Source organism: Orycteropus afer, unplaced genomic scaffold, assembly GCF_000298275.1.
Source record: "Orycteropus afer afer isolate SDZICR_OR568_19922 unplaced genomic scaffold, OryAfe1.0 scaffold00046, whole genome shotgun sequence".
In the NCBI taxonomy this organism is placed as follows: domain Eukaryota; kingdom Metazoa; phylum Chordata; class Mammalia; order Tubulidentata; family Orycteropodidae; genus Orycteropus; species Orycteropus afer.
Genome location: NW_006921633.1, coordinates 37,954 through 58,171, shown reverse-complemented (window position 1 = coordinate 58,171; position 20,218 = coordinate 37,954). Strand labels below are relative to the sequence as shown.

The 20,218-nt window shown below is 37.1% G+C and overlaps 1 protein-coding gene across 1 annotated transcript in view; it reads right to left on the bottom strand.

The window, feature by feature from the left end:
- Positions 1-20,218, bottom strand: part of CUNH2orf73 (chromosome unknown C2orf73 homolog) — a gene marked incomplete at its 5' end in the record, with an annotated part of 40,220 nt that overhangs the window by 5,618 nt on the left and 14,384 nt on the right. The gene's annotated exons all lie outside the window — the stretch shown is intronic.

Here is a 20,218-nt window from a genome sequence, read left to right as displayed (position 1 = left end):
GACTCATAGCGACCCCTCCTTGGGTTTCCGAGGCAGTATCACTACGGAAGTAGGATTGCCCAACCTTCCTTCCGAGGAGTGGCTGGTGGGTATAAGGAGTGCAAAATGCAAGGGGCCACATGCATGATTCTGAGAGTGAGTGAGTGCCTCTTTAAATTTTGCACCCTAGGCATCTTGCTTGCCTCACTTTTATCCCAATCCTGCAGAGTAGACAAGTAAAACTGACATCTCAGACACTTTGTAGAGAAATTCAAGGTCATTTAAGAAAAAGAAAAAATTCTAGAAGCTTTCAAAGGGAAAAGGCAGATTAATAGGAATAAGAAGCAGATAAATATCAAATTTCTCAATGGTCAACCCCCAAAAAACTCACTGCCGTCAAGTCAGATCTGACTCATTGAGACCCCTCCTTGGGTTTCCGAGGCAGTATCACTACAGAAGTAGATTGCCTCATCTTCCTTCCGAGGAGTGGCTGGTGGGTTTGAACCTCCAGTCTTCTGGTTAGCAGTCAACTGCCTTAGGCAACACTCCACCTGAGTGGCTAACATTATATAAAAGATAATAGCAATCTTTTAAAAAATTTTAAAGGAAAGAAAGAACTTTAAACCAAAATTTTATGTTCAACCAAGCAGTCATTTAACTATAAAGCCAAATTAAAAATATTGGGAGGCTAGGAAGGCCTTAGAATATTTCCATAAAACAAACCTAATTTGAAAATTACTAAAGGAAGAACTCAAATAAGAATAGATACAATCATGAAGGATGCTTAAGATATAAGGAAGAAAATTACCAAACTACAACATTTTTTTTTCTTAAAAAGACAACAACCAAAGATCAGAAAAATTAAATGTACATTTATAACAAATCAGCACTAAAATTCTACAGTTTAACATATTCCTGGAGGCCATGCTGAATATGAAAAAGAAAAAAGAGAAAAAATGATTGGAAAAGAACAGAAAATGTTTTGTAGGTAATAACATTTTTTCCATAGAAAAACCAATAGAAACAATGAAATAAGAGTGCAGCAAGGTAGACAGATACAAGATAAGTGTACAAAAATAAAGAGCATTTCTCTACAATTACGACAACTAACTAGAAAACACAATGAAAAATAAGATACCATTCTCAGTAAGAACAAAAACTGTACAGTATAAAGTTTCTAGAAATTAACAAAGAACCTACAAGACCTCCATAGAGAAATTTTTAAACTTGTTAAAGACATAAATGTGTATCTGAATAAACAAGACATTCTATACTCTGGGATAGAATGAGATAGCTAACAAGCTATTATGTAGATGATGTTGTTGTTGTTGTTGTTTGCCATCGAGTCGGCCCTGACTCATAGCGACCCCTCCTTGGGTTTCCGAGGCAGTATCACTACGGAAGTAGGAATGCCCAACCTTCCTGATAGTTTCTCCTAAATTAATCTAAAATGTCAGTGTAACCCAATCAAAATTCTAGCAAGATTTTTCTGAGGAACGTGATAAATTTCAACATTTAAACAGAAAAATAAAGGTCCATAAATAGATCAACTCTGAAAAGAAAGAACAATAAATGGAAACTTTCCCTATTCGATATTAAACTAAAAAAAAACTGAACTCACTGCCTTTGAGTTGATTTGACCCACAGTGACCCCTCTGTAGGTTTCCAAGGTGGTATCTCTACGAAAGTAGGTCGCCCAATCTTCCTTCCAAGTAGTGGCTGGTGAGTTTGAACCTCCAGCCTTCTGGTTAGCAGTGAAATGACTTAGGCACTACACCACCAGAGCTCCTATATTAGACAAGCTAAAACCTAATTATGAAAACAATTTGGTACTGTGCCATGAACAAAAAAATGAACCTACTAAGGCATATAACAGACAGCTCAAAGAGATACCCATTTATATATGAGACTTTAGCATTTAATTAAGGAGGTCCCACAAAATCAATGAGAGTGCAGATTGTTCCATAGATGGTTCAAAAACCTTGTCACTCCCTGGAGAACAATTAAATAAGCTCCTTATTTAACTACATACAAAGATGAACTCTAGAATTAAAGACCTAATTATAAAAGGTAAAATTATAAAATCAAGGGAAGAAAACTTAGAAAGTTTTTGTGACTTAGAAGTAGGAAAATTCTTCTTAAACAATACCCCCACCAAAGCATAACCATAATGTGAAAACTTTACAAACTTTATAACATCAAAATTTAGAATTTCTGTTCAGTGAAGGACAGTATGGACAAAGCTAACAGAGAGATGGCAGATTAGGAAGAGATATTTGCAACATTAAAAACCTAAGGGGTAAAGACATTAGTAGGAATGAAAGAATAAGGACTTCTGAAAGTAGTTTTTTCTAAAAATCAATATTTTAATACTTTACTAAAATCCAAAACCAATATTATTTGATTTACATATGACTTCTAATATAAATAGAAATAAACCTTTGTAGGTTATTAAACTAAGGTTTGAGACTAACTATAGAGATGATAAAGTAAATAAAATCAAAGCTATAATCTATTATTTAATATATCAGAAACAAATATGATTTAATAGTTTGATAGCATTGAGCTGATAATTTTAGGAAAACATGATTATGTTTATAAACAGTGTTAGAATGTTTAAGATAACTGGATTTGTATATTTATCAATTTAATTTAGTAGATTTAAAAGAATGGCTTAAGTGTTTTGGAAGTGTTTGACTACTAAAGTTTTAAGTTTTCCTTGTCAAGTACTTGAAGTGTTTAAGAAGAAAACATAATACAATTAAGTCAATGAAGTTGCAGTTTAAAATATTAATGAAATTTAATTGACTTTGTTTGTAAATGAGTAATTGTTAAGGTGTATTTCATTTGTTCAAGTTGAATTAATTAAACATCAAATAATAAGTGAAAGTTACTATTTTTATTTTATATAGTATTTAAAAATTAAAATTTAAGAAATAGTGTTTATTTATAACATTAAAACTGGGAAAAATTTAGAAATAGTTTTTATTTATAACATTAAAACTGAAATATTAATATAAATCATGTTGTTGTTGATATGTACCATGAAGTCGGCCCCAACTCATAGCGACCCTTCCTTGGGTTTCCGAGGCAGTATCACTATGGAAGTAGGTTGCCCAACCTTCCTTCCAAGGAGTGGCTGCTGGGTTTGAACCACCAGCTTTCCGGTTAGCGGTCAAGTGCCTTAGACACTATGCTGCCAGAGCTCCCAATATAAATCATAGGTAATTATAAATCATTATATACAAAGGCCCCCTAAGAACATAAAAAGTCTGTTCCTGAAACAGATTACTCTCAAAGAATTAACAATTGGACTACTTGGAGACTTGACAAAACAGTAGTATTCAGAAGACAACAGAATAATTCCTTCAAAGCGTAAATGACTGTGAATGCGGCATTCTATCCCCAGGTATTCTTTCATTCATTCAAGAGTGGGCGCAATTCAAAGACATTTTCAGACAAAAGAAAAGTATAGAGTGGACCACTCCTAAACTTTCACTAGAAGAACCAGGTAAGGGCACTGTGGTAGTCTGTCACATTATTGGCCCCAATGAATGAAGACTCACAGTAGTCACATCATTACTGGAGCAAGAGAGTGAGAGAGAGATTGAGAGAGAGATTGAGAGAATGAGAGATTGATTTATTTCAATGATGTGGCTCATGCAGTTGTTGAGGCTGGCAAGTCCAAAATCTGTGGGTCAGGTGTCAGGCTGGAGGCTTCTCCTGACTCAGGTGGTTGTAGGGGCTGATGAACCCAAAATTGGGAGGTCAGATTGCAAGTTGCTGGCTCACAGGGTGGCGAAAGCTAGTGAATCCCAAAATCTACAGTCAGGTGGCAGGCTTCTAGCTCACATCCCAAGAGCCAGAGGTCAGAGGGTGATGAGTCACATGCAGGATAGAGAGAAAGAGAGAACATGCATATATACTGGATGCAGGCCACATCCCCAAGGAAACTCCCTTTTCAAGTGATTGGCTGCTCACATCACATCACAAAATGGATAGTAAATAGTATCTGCCAAACCACTGAGAATCATGACCTGGCCAAGTTGACCCATAACTTTAACGATCACACTTGCTTAGTCCCCTCTCTGTGAATCTGGGCTGCCTTGTGATTACCTTTAACCAATAGCGGAAGTGACACTGTGCCAGTCATAGGCATTAAAAAAGCAAAGAAACAAACAAAAAAAAAAAAACTCACTGCCATCAAGTTGATTCTGACTCATAGTAACCCTCTTTAAGTTTCCAAGGTGTTAAATCGTTACAGAAGTAGGTTGCCCAGTCTTCCTTACACGTAGCAGCTGGTGAGTTTCAACCACCAACCCTCTTTGGTTAACAGTCAAATGCCTTAGGAACTACACCACCTGGAAACTTTTGCTTTTGCATCTTTGAGGTCCCTGAGCTGCCATGTAAGAAGTCCAGCCACCCTGCTAGAGAAACCACATGAGGAGGTAGAGGCCTAATCATTCTAGCATCCCAGCTGAGTCCAGTCATCAGATAACAAGCCAACTGAATGAATCCATGCAACTAACCAGCAGATCAACTAAACAGCTGAGCCCAGTCCAGATTGCAGAGTCATGAGGAAATAAAACCGTTCTTGTTTCAAGCAATTAAGTTTTGGGATAGTTTGTTAATCAGACAACTGAAACAGAAATACTTCAGAAGGAAGTCAATTAAATCAACTTAATCTCTCAAATAATGATCTAGAACCTCCTAGAATCTCAAAATAATAACTTAAAAAAAGGTTCATTTCTTCATGGTGACTTGAAGGGAAAAGAAAGGTAATCTTAGCTATTATAGAGGAATATTTCTTACCCAGACTTTATATCAATTAAAATTAGACATAACTACTATGTTCAAACAAATGAGGCATTTAAGGAAGTCCACAATAGTGAAACACATCTAAGTGTGAAAACACCAAAGAAGATACTCAGGTGCTCAGCAGTTACTCTACTTAAGAATTCAAATTGGACCCACCTTAATAACTTGAACAAAGCCTTGTTAGATGGAAAATATAAACAAAGCAAAGCCCATGAAGAATGTTTGAAATCCACTCTGTTTCTTGGAAACTTGATCTAATTAAAATAAGAATTTTCTAATCAAGGACACACCAAAAAATTGGTGTCTAGCCATTTATATTTTATCAACAAAACCAGAATTTATTTAGGCACACAACTCACTCCATTTTAAGTGGGACCTTAGCAGTTTTTACTTTGAGACATATTCTTAATTTTTTGTTTGTGTCTGCTTAAAAACATTCAACTATAATAATTTTCTATTTGAAACTCCATGTTTCTTAATAGGACTTTGACCTTATATAAAAAGATAATTAGTGTAAAAATAGTACAGACTTTCAAAATACAGTTAAAAAAACTTGAATATAACTGTAACAAGAAATCATTGTTATGTTACACTTTGATGTGAAGGCAGCTGCATTAAAATAAAACCTATTTTAGAAAATTAATTCTACCACTATATCTGAATTTGTAACTCGAAAGAACATTAAAATATCAAGTAGTTAATAAACAGCCAGTTTCATTTAAGTATGAAATACATCACAGAATAAATCAGCCTCTCTAATTTGTAAAGTTTTATTTTATAAAATCATAAATGAACACTTATTTTATGGAGACCCAGATACAGAACACAGCCATTTGTTCAACGCACTGTGGATGGCAGCCAGGAAATTGTGTGGTAGTACAAGATATAAAGGGCACTTTCATTGTCAGTACAAGATAACATTGCTGAAATACCAAAGACTAGGAGTAATTAAGTGGGCTGATGGACAGTGTGACTATGAGATGACTTTTAATTAGTATTAAAGATGTTTACATATACATTTTTCTATATTCATATGCATATACATATATAAAATTAGCAGATACAGACTTCTTGTTGTATGCCATTGAGTCAATTTTGACTCATAGTGACCCTATGTGACAGAATAGAATTGCCCCATAGGGTTTCCTAGAGTGAAATCTTTACTGGAGCAGATTACTAGGTCTCTTCCCCTGCAGAGCCTCCATTGTTTTCAAACCACCAACTTTCTGGTTAGCAGCTGAGTGCTTAACCACTGTGCCACAAGGATTCCTTTGCAGACTATATGGATATGCAGATTCAGTTCCAGATGCAAATTCAGTTCCAGATCATAGCAATAAAGCAAGTATCTCAATAAAGTGGATCACATGAATTTTTTGGTTTCCCAGTGTATATTTACACTATACTGTAGTCTATTAAATAACATTATGAAAATGTTTGAAATATTGTGAGAATTACCAAAATGTGACACAGAGACACAAAGTGAGCACATACTGTTGGAAAAATAGTGCTGACAGACTTGCTCGATAGAGGATTGTCACAAATCTTCAGTTTGTAAAAAATGCAGTAGTTGGGAAGTGCAATAGAGCAAAGCACAATAAAATGAGGTATGCCTGTATTTGTTATATTAAAATATTTTAATTATTTTATTGTTTTTATCTAGTAACCACACACTATCTAAAATACGAATAAATGACAGGCCTAGATTGTGTTATGTATGTTAGTTTGGATTACACTATGACTTTACATTAAATAATCTGTAAAATATTGTGTAATTATTAATTAAACTAGTCCATAAATATTTACTGAACTCCTATTATATGCCTAGATGTACAAAGTCCTGGGAATACAATAGAGAACAAAACAGACAAGATCCCAGGAGCACTTGCTATTATAATCATGATATTAAATCTAAGGAGGATAGAATAAGCAGAACTGTTGGCAATGAGAAATACCAATAAAAAGAGAAAGACAGACAGACAGGCAGACAGACACACCATGCCAGGTATCTAAAGCTGAATTCCAACCCAACACCTAACTTAGTACAATGCCATGATTAATAATAATAATAATAACTAGCGCCATCAAATTTATTCCAACTCATAGCAACTCATAGGGTTTCCAAAGCTGTAAATCTTTATGGAGGTGCATTGCCTCATCTTCCTCCCTCAGAGCAGCAGCTGGGTTTGAACTGCTGACCTTCTGGTTAATAGCCAAATGCCTTAACTACTGTGCTCCTCAAGAATAGCTACCATTAACTGTCCATTGTGTAACAAGCACTGTGGTAGGCACATTATGTTATCTCATTTATTTCTCATAGCAATTAAGGAAAGTAGTTGTTATCATCCTCATTTCATCAACTGAGAGAAAATGGATGATAAAATTTAGGTAATGGGCATAGTATCAAACAACTAAAAGTGCTGAAGTTTATTGTGATTTTCAGTTAAACATGACAAATTAAAGATATTCATTTTTCTCTATTCTCTACCACAACTCCACTAAAATGACAGTAAATAAATTAAAAGGGCTTGCATTCTTAAGCAAAAAAAAAAAAAAAAAAGAACAAAATGAGAGTGGAGGTATTAACAAATTTGGGAACTGGAAAGCAGATGGATAAGTGTCATTGGCTTGAGTTGTTGTTAGGTGCAGTGGAGTCAGTTCTGACTCATGGTGACCCTATGCCCAACAGATCAAAACACTGCCCAGTCCTCCCATCTTCACAATCATTGCCTTGCTTGAGGCCATCATTGCAGCCATTGTATCAATCCACCTCATTGAGGCTCTTACCCTTTTTCACTGATCCTCTACTTTACCAAGCATGATATCCTTCTCCAGGGACTGGTCCTTTCTGACAATGTGACCAAAGTATGAGAAATGAAGTCTGGCCATTCTTGCTTCTAAGGAACATTATGGATGTCCTTCCTCCAGGACAGATTTGTTGGTTCTTCTGGCAGTCCATGGTACTTTCAGTATTCTTTGCCAACATTCAGGCTATACTTCCTCCAAGACAGACTTGTTCATTCTTCCAGCAGTGCATTCAGTATTCTTGCCAACACCACAATTCAAATGCACCAATTCTTCTGTGATCTTCCTTATTCATTGTCCAGCTCTCACATGCATATGAGGCTATTGAAAATATCATGGTTTAGGTCAGGAACACCTTAGTCTTCAAAGTGACATCTTTGCTCTTTAACACTTTAACAGCAGATTTTCCCAATGCAGTACATCGTTTGATTTCTTGACTGCTGCTTCCTTGGGCATTGCTGTGGACGTAAGTAAAATGAAATCCTTGACAACTTCAATCTTTTCTCCATTTATCATGATGTTACTTATTGGTCCTGTTGTGAGAGTTGAATAGACCACAGAAAACTAGAAGCTAAGTGCTTATGAGGAAGGGAGCATTTGTGGGAGAGCAATAAGGAAATGAAGAAAAAGCAATTCACTCAGAAAAAGCAAGTGAATTATTGTCACAGAATTCCAGTAAGACTCAAGAATTGGAGGCATCAGATACCTCTGAAGCAGGAAGCATGGGGCAGGGGGAGAAGCTGGAGTTGAAAATAGGATTATTTGAGAGTCTTTAAAAGGAGCAGTGGGACCACTAGATTTCCTGGAGGAAATGGCAGGGGTTTGGAGGATTTTTCTCTTGGAAAATTGACTAGCTCAAGAGAACAGACTTACAGACATAGATCTTGTGAAATGTCTGGGCCTCTGCCTGTTGTTGTTGTTGTTGTTATGTGCCGTTGAGTCAGCCCCGACTCATAGCGACCCCTCCTTGGGTTTCCGAGGTAGTATCACTACGGAGGTAGGATTGCCCAACCTTCTTTCCGAGGAGTGGCTGGTGGGTTTGAACTACCAGCCTTCTGGTTAGCAGTCAAGTGCTTTAGCCACTATGCTACCAGAGCTCCTGTGGGCCTCTGCCTAGTCACCCTAAAACAAAGCCTTCCTCTATGGTCTCACCTTCCACCACTTTGCTTGCATCTCTTTTTAAATTAGAGAAGAAGCAACTACTTCTTGTGCCAAAGGACTGAAACCTGATTGGTCAATTAATCAAATAATTCACTGAAAACAAAGAGTCATAGAAAATGATACATAGCACACTTAGATATTTATTTGAATCAGCTCATTTACCAAATTTTTGTTAAAGGACCAAGATATCTTTGTTGCCATTAATTGGAAAGAAGTGTCCATTAATTGGAATTCTACTTTGTGTTCCTTGCACAAGCTGTACTCCTAATACACTCCTAGTTTTCATTTCTTTAATAAAAAATGAAAACTTCATGACACATGTGAAGCAATATGAGTGCAGAAATCTTCATGACATAAAAAATTCATTCCCCACCACTCATCTTTTATAGTTATTTTGCCCACACCTAATTATCAATTTTTATAGTGATTGACCTTTTATCAAGTCTTTTCAAACATTCAACTTTATTTTATGGAAACAAGTGTTTTCTTTTCATATACAGATTTTAATTTGTAAGAACATGTAACAAAATTATGGAATTATAATAAAAAGTACAACAGGAATAAATTAGTTTGGAAACAAGCACAAATTTCAAAGAGAATTTCCTACCTCCTTGGTCTGAATTACATACTACTTCTCTAAATATCAGTATCATAATATGCTGAATGAGAGGAAGAGCAAAAGAATTAAGATAGATTCTACCAATTACATAGGGTCTTGTAGTCAATGATGGGAGCTCTGGTAGCGTAGTGCCTAAGGCACTTGACTGCTAACCAGAAGGCTGGTGGTTCAAACCCACCAGCCACTCCTCTGAAAGAAGATGGGGCAATCTACTTACGTAGTGATACTGCCTCGGAAACCCAAGGAGAGGTCACTATGAGTCAGGTCTGACTCGACAGCACGTAACAACAACAACAGACAATGATGAGGAATTTGAAATATATTTTATAAGCAATGAAAAATAACTGGAGGACCTAAAGAGAAGAGAGATATCATTTATGTTTTAAAAAGATCATTCTACCATGTGTCTACAGCTAATTAATTTTTGATAAAGGTGCTAAGTTGATCCAATGTTTTAAGAATAATATCTTCAATAAATGGTTCTAGAACAACTGGATCTCACATGCAAAAGAATGAAGTTGGACCCATACCTCATACTATATATGAAAATTACTCAAATTGATCAAAGACCTAAATATAAGAAATAAAACTATAAAACTCTTAGAAAATATGGGATCAATGCTTCAGGACCTCGTTTTTGACAACAGATTCTTAGACGTGACACAAAAACCACAAGAAACAAAAGAAAAACAGATAAATTGGGCTTCATCAAAATTAAAAATGTTGGTGCTTCCAAGGACTTTATCAATGAAATAATGAGAAAACCTACTGAATGGGAGGAAATATTTGGTAATATAAATTGCATAACCGTTTAATATTCAAAATATGTAAAATCTCCTACAACTTAACAACAACAATGACAAAAACTCAATCAAAAAATGAGCAAAGAACTTAGACAGACATTTTACTGTAGAAGATATACAAAGGCCAAGAAGCACATAAACTAAACCCATTGCTGTTGACTTGATTCTAAATCATAGCAACCCTATAGGACAGAGTAGAACTGCCACATAGGTTTCCAAGGCTGTAAGCCTTTACAGAAGGAAGCAGATTGCTACATTTTTCTCCTGCCAAGTGGCTGGTGGATTTGAACCACTGACCTTTTAGTTAATAGCCAAGCACTTAAACACTGAACCACTAGGGCTTCTCTCAACACCAATAGTCATGACCAAATCAGTTGCTGTTGAGTTGATTCTGATTCATGGCAATCCCATGTATGCCAGGATAGAACTGTGCTCCATAGGATTCTCAATGGCTATTTTTCAGAAGTAGATCACCAAGCCTTATTTTCTGAAGTGCCTCCAGGTAGACTTGAACTGCCAACATTTTGGTTAGCAGCCAAGTGACTTAACTGTTTGCACCATCCAGGCAATTCCATTAGTTACTGTTGCTTTAGGTGCCATCAAGTTGGCTCTGACTTATACTCTGGTAGCATAGTGCCTAAGGCCCTTTGACTGCTAACCAGAAGGCTGGCGGTTCAAACCCACCAGCCACTCCTCGGAAGGAAGGTTGGGCAATCCTACTTCCGTAGTGATACTGCCTTGGAAACCCAAGGAGGAGTCGCTATGAGTCGGGGCCGACTCGACGGCAAATAACAACAACAACAACATGTACAAGAGAATGAAACACTGCCCCCTCGTGTGCCATCCTCACAATCCCTGCCATACTTGAGCCCATCATTGTAGCCACTGTGTCAATCCATCTACTTGAAGGTCTTCCCTTTTTTCTCTCACCCTCCACTTTACCAAGCATGACATCCTTCTCCACGGAATGGTCCCTCCTGACAACATGATCAAAGTAGGTAAAATGAAGCCTGGCCATTCTTGCTTCCAAGGAGCATTCCAGCTGCACTTCTTCCAGGACAGATTTGTTTGTTCTTCTGATACTGTTTATTTGCTCTTCATGGTACTTTCAGTATTGTTCTCCAACACCACAACTCAAAAGCATCAATTTTTCTTTGGTCTTCCTTATTCATTTTCCAGCTTTCACATGCATATGAGGTGACTGAAAATACCATGGCTTAGGTTAGGCATACCTTAGTCTTCAAAGTGACGTATTTGCTCTTCAACACTTGAAAGAGGTCTTAGCAGCAGATTTGCCCAGTGCAATACAAAGTCTGGTTTCTTGACTGCTGCTTCTGTAGGTGTTAATTGTGAAGCCAAGTAATAATAATAATAATAATAATAATAAATCTTTGACAACTTCAATCTTTTCTCCATCTATCGTGATGCTGCTTATTTGTCTAACCCTGGAGATTTTCGTTTTCTTTATGTTGAGGTGTAATCCATACTTCAGACTGCAGTCTTTAACCTTCATCAGTAAGTTCAAGTCCTCTTCACTTTCAGTAAGCACGGTTGTGTTGTCTGCATATTGCAGGTTGTTAATCAGTCTTCCTCCAATCTGATGCTGTGTTCTTCACATAGTCCAGCTTTTCAGTTTATTTGCTTAGCATACAGATTGAATAAATACGGTGAAAGGATACAACCTTAACACACATCCTTCCTGATGTTAAACCATGCAGTATTCCCTTATTCCTCATGATCACAATTAAGAGTTCTGAAATTCCCATTCTTTGCAATGCTATCCATCATTTATTATGATCCACACAGTCTGATGCCTTTGCATAATCAATAAAACACAAGTAAACCTCTTTCTGGTATTATTTGCTTTCAGCCAAGATCCATCTGACATCAGCAATGATATCCTTTGTTCCATGTCCTCTTCTGAATCCAGCTTGCATTTCTGGAAGTTCCCTATCAATAAACTGCTGCAACTGTTTTTGAATGAATCTTCAGCAAATTTTACTTGCATGTGATATTAATGGTATTGTTCAATAATTTCCACATTCTGTTGGATCACCTCTCTTTGTGATGGGTACAAATATGGATCTCTTCCAGTCAATTGACCAGGTAGCTGTCTTCCAAATTACTTGACATAGATGAGTAAGTGCTTCCAGTGCAGCATCTGTTTGTTGAAACATTTCAATGGCTATCCTGTAAATTCCTGGAGCCTTGTTTTTCACCAGTTCCTTCAGTGTAGTTTCGACTTCTTCCGTCAATACCATTGGTTCCTGATCATATGCCACCTCCTGAAATAGTTGAATATCGACTACTTCTTCTTGCTTTAGTGACTCTGTGTATTCCTTCCATCTTCTTTTGATGCGTCCTGCATCATTCAATATTTTGCCCATAGAATCTTCAGTATTGCAACTCGAGGCTTAAATTTTTTTCTTCAGTTCTTTCAGCTTGAGAAATGCTGAGTGTACACTTTCCTTTTGGTTTTCTTATTCCAGGTCTTTGCACATTTCACTATAATATTTTACTTTGTCTTCTCAAGCTGCTCTTTGAAATCTTTTGTTCAGCTCTTTTATCTTTTCTTCCATTTGATCTAGCCACTCTCCATTCAAAAGCAAGTTTCAGTGTCTATTCCAGTACCCATTTTGTTCTTTTCTTCCTTTCCTGTCTTTTTAATGACATTTTTGCTTTCTTCATGTATGATATTCTTGATGTCATCCCACAATTCATCCAGTTTTCAGTCACTGGTGTTCAATATGTCAAATCTATTCTTTAGATTGTCTATAAACTCAGGCAGGATATAATCAAGGTCATATTTTGGTTCTCATGGACTTAATTGTCTTGAACTTGAACTTGCTCCTAGCCTTGTTCTGGCTGAAGATACTGAGCTTCTCTGTTGCTTCTTTCCACAGATATAGTCAATCTGACTCCTGTGTATTCCATCTGGTGAGGTCTACGTGTACATATTGTTGAAAAAGGTATTTGCAATGCATAAGTCATTAGTCTTGTGAATGCTATCATGTGATCTCTGGCATTATTTCTATCACCAAGGCCATATTTTCCAACTACTGATGCTTCTTCTTTGCTTCTAACTTTCACATTCCAATCACCAGTAATAATCAATACATCTTGATTGTATGTTTGGTTAATTTCAGACTGCAGAAGTAGGTCAAAATCTTCAATTTCCTGGTCTTTGGCTATAGTGGTTGGTGCATAAATTTGAGTAATAGTAGTATTAATTGGTCTTTCTTGTAGGCATATGGATATTATTCTATCACTAACAGCATTGTACTTCAGAATAGATCTTGAAACACTCTTTGTGACGATCAATGCAATGCTACTCCTCTTCAATCTGTCATTCCTGGCACAGTAGATATAATGGTTGTCTTATTCAAACTGGCCCAAACCAGTTCATTTCAGCTCACTAATGCATAGGATATCAGTCTTTATGAGTTCCATTTAATCTCTGACAAATTCCAATTTTCCTACATTGATACTGCACACATTCTATGTTCTAATTATTAATAGATGTTTACAGCTGTTTCTTCCCATTTTGAGTTGTGCCCCATCATCAAATGGAGGTCCCAAATGCTTTACTCCATCTGTGTCATTAAGGTCAACTCTACTTTGAGGAGGCACCTCCTCCCCAGTCATACTTTCAGTGTCTTCCAACCCGAGGGGCTCATATTCTGGCACTACATTAGACAAAGTTTCAGAGCTATTCATCAAGTTTTTCAATAATGTATCAGACAGTGCATCACTGCTATTCATAAGATTTTCACCAGCCAATTCTTTGAGATGTGGATGGCCTCATCCTTCTTCCTAGTCTGTCTTAACCTGCACACTCCACTGAAACCTGTCCACTTTGGGTGGCCCTGCTGATATCTGAAATACTGTGGCAAAGCCTCCAGTCACAGCAACATGCAAGCCACTACAGCATAACAATCTAACAGAGGAGTGGTAGTATTGGTTATCAGGGAAATGCAAATCAAAACAATGAGATACCACTTTACCCTCACTACAATGGCTATGATCAGAAACATAAAAAATAACAAGTATTGGCAAGGATATGGAGAAACTGGAACCCGCATCCATTGTTGGTGGGATTGTAAAATGGTACAGCTGCTATGGGAAAGAGTTTGGTTCCTCAGAAAGTTAAACATAGAACAACCATATGACCCAGCAATTCTATCCCTAGGCATATGCTCAAAAGAACTGAAAGCAGGGTCTCAACCAGGTACTTGAAAACCAGTGTTCATTGCAGCATTAGTCATAACAGCCAAAAGGTGGATATAACCCATGAGTCTATCAACTGATGAATGCATAAATAAAATGTGGTATATACATACAATGGAATATTATTCAGTCATAAATAGCTTTGATTCATGCTACTACATGGATAAACCTTGAAAACACTATGCTGAATGAAGTAAGTAAGATACATAAGGACAAATATTGTATGATCCCACTTATATGAAATATACAGAAAAGGCCAATGCAAAAAGACCAAAGTTTATTAGTGGCATGCAAGGATGGAAAAAGGAAATGGGGAGGTACTGCTTACGGAGTATTGCATTTCTATTAAGGGTGATGAAAAAAATTTGGAAATGGATAGTGATGATGGTTGCACAAATGGTGAACATAATTAATGTTACTGAATTGTACAAATAAAAATGATGGATATGCATATGAATGTTCATTGCAGCACTATTCACAGCAGCAAACAGATAGAAACAACCTAAATACCCATCAGCAGATGAATGGATAAACAAACTGATACATATACACAATGAAATACTATGTAATATTTAAAAACAACGATGAATCTGTGAAACATCTCATAGCATGGATGAACCTAGAGGACATTATGCTGAGTGAAATTAGTCAATATAAAAGGACAAACATTGTATGAGACCATTATTATAAAATGTCAAGAGAAGGTTTTCACACAAAAAGAAATATTTTTTGATGATTACCAGAAGAATGGGACTTGCAGAACACTTCATTGTGCTTACGAGGAATCTGTACACAGACCAGGAGGCTGTCGTTCAAACAGAACAGAGAGATCCTGCATGGCTTAAAATCATGAAGGAAGTGCACCAGGGTTGTATCCTTTCACCACACTTATTCAATCTGTAGAAGCTGGACTACATGAGGAAGAATGCAGCATCAGAATTGATTGACAACTCACAATATGAAGACAACACAACCTCTCTTGCTGAAAGCAAAGATGACTTGAAGCACTTACTGATAAAGATTAAAGATTATAGTCAGCAGTATGGATTACACCTCAACATAAAGAAAATGCAAATCCTTACAACTGGACCAATAAGCAGTATCATGATAAAGGAACAAAAGATTGAAATTGTCCAAGATTTCATATTACTTGCTTTCACAATCAACACCAATTGAAGCAGCAGTCAAGAAATCAGTCTTTGTATTGCACTGAGCAAATTTGCTGCAAAAGACCTCTTTAAAGTATTGAAGAGCAAAGATGTCTCTTTGAAGAATAAGGTGCCCCTAACCTACACCATGGTATTTTCAATCACCTCATATGCATGTGAGAGCTGGACAATGAATAAGGAAGACCACAGAAGAGTTGATGCTTTTGAGTTGTGGTGTTCGAGAAGAATAGTGAAAGTACCATGGACTGACAGAAGAATGAACAAATCTGTCCTGGAAGAAGTACAGCCAGAATGCTCCTTGGAGGCAAGAATAGCCAGATTTTGTCTTGCCTACTTTGGTCATGTTATCAGAAGGGACCATTCCCCGGAGAAGGATATCATGCTTGGTAAAGTGGAGGGTCAATGCAAAAGGGGAAGACTTTCAATGAGATGGACTGACACAGTGGCTGCAACGATGGGCTCAGGTATAGCAAGGATTGTGAGGATGGCGCATGACCGGACAGTGTTTCATTCTGTTGTACATAGGGTCACTATGAGTAAGAGTCAACTCAATGGCACCTAACAACAACAACAAGGGGTGGGAGGGTATGGGATGGTAAACCACTAACTAGAGAGTCCATACATAATAACTTGGGTGAAGGTGAAGGCAATAAAAATAAAGAGGAGGTGAGCACAAAATGATCAAGGGAAGGAAGATGTTGGCTGTAATACAAGAGTTAGAGGCAACAGAGGTAAATACTAATTCATACACAATCCTGCAATAACAGTAATAATAATAATAAATAATGTATAAGTGGATACATACATAGACACATAAACTGAACAAGTGTGGGAAGGAGAATGGGACTATACCCATGAATATGTATAGGTTTGACAGAGAATATTTCTATGTATGTATTTACAAATGCTGCAAATATAGCCATGAATATAGTAAAGTGTACAGGGGAGGGGACAAAGGAAAAAAAAAGTGGTTGAAATGGCCAATATTTGTTATATGTATTTCACTACAAAGTTTTAAAAAACATCCTTTTGAATATGATGTTCAAAACAGTTTATGGAGAAGAAAGGAAATAGGATAATAGTGTCTGTACTACATTAGCAACAAGAGAGATGGAGGAAAAAAAGATGTGAGATATATTTTGGAGATAGAGAAATGTCCAGATTTGCTAATGGACTGGATACAGCTATGGAGGGAAAGGTGGGATTAAGAACTACTTCTACCTGAACATCTGGTGGGATGGAGGTAGCATTCAGTGAGATGAGTGGAGGGACAGGTTTTCTAATCATCTTGAGTTTGAAGCTCAGTGAATAGGCCAGAACTAGAAAGAGAACTCCGGTTTTTAAACTGATCCTTTGAACTTTAACCTTTAACTTCGATCTCTTGTTTCAACCACACTGGGTAGTATCTCTTGTTAAATAAGGAGCCCTGGTAGCACAGTGGTTAAAGCACTTGGCTGCTAAAGGAAAAGTTGGTGACTGGAACCTACTGATAGCTCCTTGGGAGGAAAGACCTGTTGATCTGTTCCTGTAAAGACTACAGCCTAGGAAACCCTATGTGGCAGTTCTATGTCCTATAGAGGGGCTAGGACTCAGAATTAACTTGATGGCAACAAATCTTCTACTCTTCTACTTCTCATCTTCTGTCAACTGTATGTATACATTCTGTTAGTAACCTTATCTAGACTTTCTATAGTTTATCTATAGATTGATTCCCAAAATTGAAAAATACTAAATAGCATCTGTAATAATTTCTGTTCACTGAAGGGACAAATACTATACTAGGATTACATTTTCTTTCAGTGAGTCCAGTGTCCCAGTGCCACTTGAAGGAAAATGATTCTCGTATTCATGTCAAATAAATTCTCTTTTTACATTATAAATTATTTCCCTTGAGAATCTTGAAGACACTACTCCATTGTGCCTTTGCAACAGTGCTGCTGACAAAGAGTCTGATTCCAGCTTGAATTTTATTCCTTAGATGGTGACTTATTTTTCTGGAAGCTTTTAGAATCTTCTCTTTATAATGGCGTTTTGCAACTTCATGATAATGTGTAGGTGTGTGGATTTTTTTCCTTCATACTTGGAACCACTTGCTGGGCCCTTTCAGTGCCTCTCTTCTACACTGGGACATTTATTATTATTCTAGAAATATAGAGTACTAGTTATGAGCATAAGCATCAAAGTCAGACTATCTGTGCTCAAATACCAATTATTCACTGTGTAGCCTAGAGTAAGTTATTTAAAGTCTGTGCTTGAAAACTGAGAATATATTAATACTATTTTACCTGATAAAGCTGATGTGAAAATTAAATGAGTTAATATTTTAAAAGCACCTAAAAAAAAAAAAAATTCACTGCCACTGAGTTGGATCCGACTTACAGTGACCCCTCCTTGGGTTTCTGAGGCGGTATCACTGCTGAAGTAGATTGCCCAATCTTCCTTCTGAGGAGTGGCTGGTGGGTTTGAACCACTAGCCTTCTGGTTAGCAGTCAAATGCCTTAGGCACTATGCCGCCAGAGCTTCTAATAGTGCTGATAAATAGTATGCACAGTAGTATTCTGGCAAATAGTATGTACTCAGTCAATGTTAGGTTTTGATAATTGTTTTGTTTTTATTTTCACTCCAGGTTGCATTTCTTTCATATTTTCTAGCTTGTTTTACACACTTGATATTTCCTTGACTTTATCTTCCTATCATTAAAATATAGTAATCCAGCATAATCCTGATGTTTAGTTGTCCAGTCATAATTAAGAATAGGATGGAGGAGTAGCTTGATTGATTAAAATAACTGATGTGGTAATATCTAGCTAGCTAACTTTGCCAGTGGATAATACACTAGGCTTTAGTGGTCTTCAGACTGGAATAGGGTGGAATGCTTATGACTGGGGCATTTATTTACAAGACAAACTTTAAAATAATCCTCTGATTTCCAACCTTCCACGCCACCGCTTTTCATTAATGCCATCTCCTATGCGCCTGACTGTGCCTACAGGTACTCCAGGGTTTTGTCAGGCAGATTGACTCTTCTTTGCTAAACTCTTTCCAGGTATCCTCCCAGACCAATTGCTATGGAGTCAAGTCTGACTCATGGTGACCCTATAAGTGTCAGAGTAGAACTGTGCTTCACAAAGTTTCAATTGCTGACTTTTCAGAAGTACATGACCAGGCCTTTCTTCCGAGGAGCCTCTGAGTAGATTAGAACCCCCAATCTTTTGGTTAGCAGCTTGCAGCCCCAGGGACTCTTCTAGGTATTCTAGGCTACTGCATCTCTGCTCTCTGTTATCCATAAAGAGGCTCCATTCTTTTCCACATTCCAGAAAGTTCTGAACTTAGCTCCTGTGTTCTTCCTTCCACTCTCTTCACCTCTATGAGGGTTATTCCTTTGCTACCATTTAATGCAGAGGAAGAGGAGACACATCTTTATGCTCAGTCTATCATCCTGAATCAAAGTGTAAACTTTATTGCCTTTCTAAACGAGAGGCCATTATTACAGATTATCTAACAATCCCTATTCATGAACCAACATCCTTGAGGTGAAAATCATGCTAAATGTGACCATTTTCTAATGTTCTGACCTTTATTTGTATCCTTTACTAGGCTGGTCCAGACCACAGAGGCCAGAAGTCTGAAATTAAGTGAGGGATTCCCGACCTCTGAAAGCAATCCTCAGGTGTCTCCTGCTGTGTCACAGGAAATTATTTGAAGTTCAGCTTATGTACTTTGTACGGGATGAAAAGCACAGTGAGTACTTAATAAATACATTTCTGTTTTGATTTTATTCTGCACTTTTTGAAGACTTACTACTCCATGGTATATATGACTAGAATGTGATTTAAAAATTAGATACCATTTGAATAAAATGTGAAATACTGGGTTCAATTCAGTGACATTATTGCCAAGTCAAAGAAATTTTAGATTTGAATGTCTTATTGAATAGTCTATGGAACAGTATTTTCTAAATTATGTTTTGTGGGACACCCATTACAGGAGATGATCCTCTGAAAAAGGAGAGGTAGTCAATAAGAGGGAGAAACATGGCAGCCTTTATTCTCCTTCTTGGAAATTCATCATGCTTATGTTCAGAAGAAGGATTTCAAGAGTTCTGAAGTGAATAAATCTGTTTAATACTATAAATATAGTTTTTGCCAAACTTATTTGACCACTTCTCCCTTTATTTTGAGTAATATCTATAACCATTAAGCAAAACAACTGTTCCTCAGAGTACACTTTGAGAAATATTCTATAAAGGATTGCCTAGTATTTTAATAGGATAATATTTAAAAGTTTGGTGGCAACAATGAACAGAAGGCTATTAGGTTCCTGATTTGGAGGCTGGCATCAGTAAGGAACAGTACAACTCCCCATTGTTGCATTATTCACATTTGAAGATAAGCTTTCCAGTGAGTAGGGATAAGGAAAAAACTTGTGGAGGGCTATACTTAGTGGATGTGTATTTCCAACTCCTATAGAGAGCTCTGGTAGCATAGTGGCTAAGACACTTGCCTGCTAACCAGACGGCTGGCGGTTCAAACCCACAAGCCACTCCTCGAAAGGAAGGTTGGGCAATCCTACTTCCGTAGTGATACTGCCTCGGAAACCCAAGGAGGGGTCGCTATGAGTCGGGGCCGACTCGACGGCAC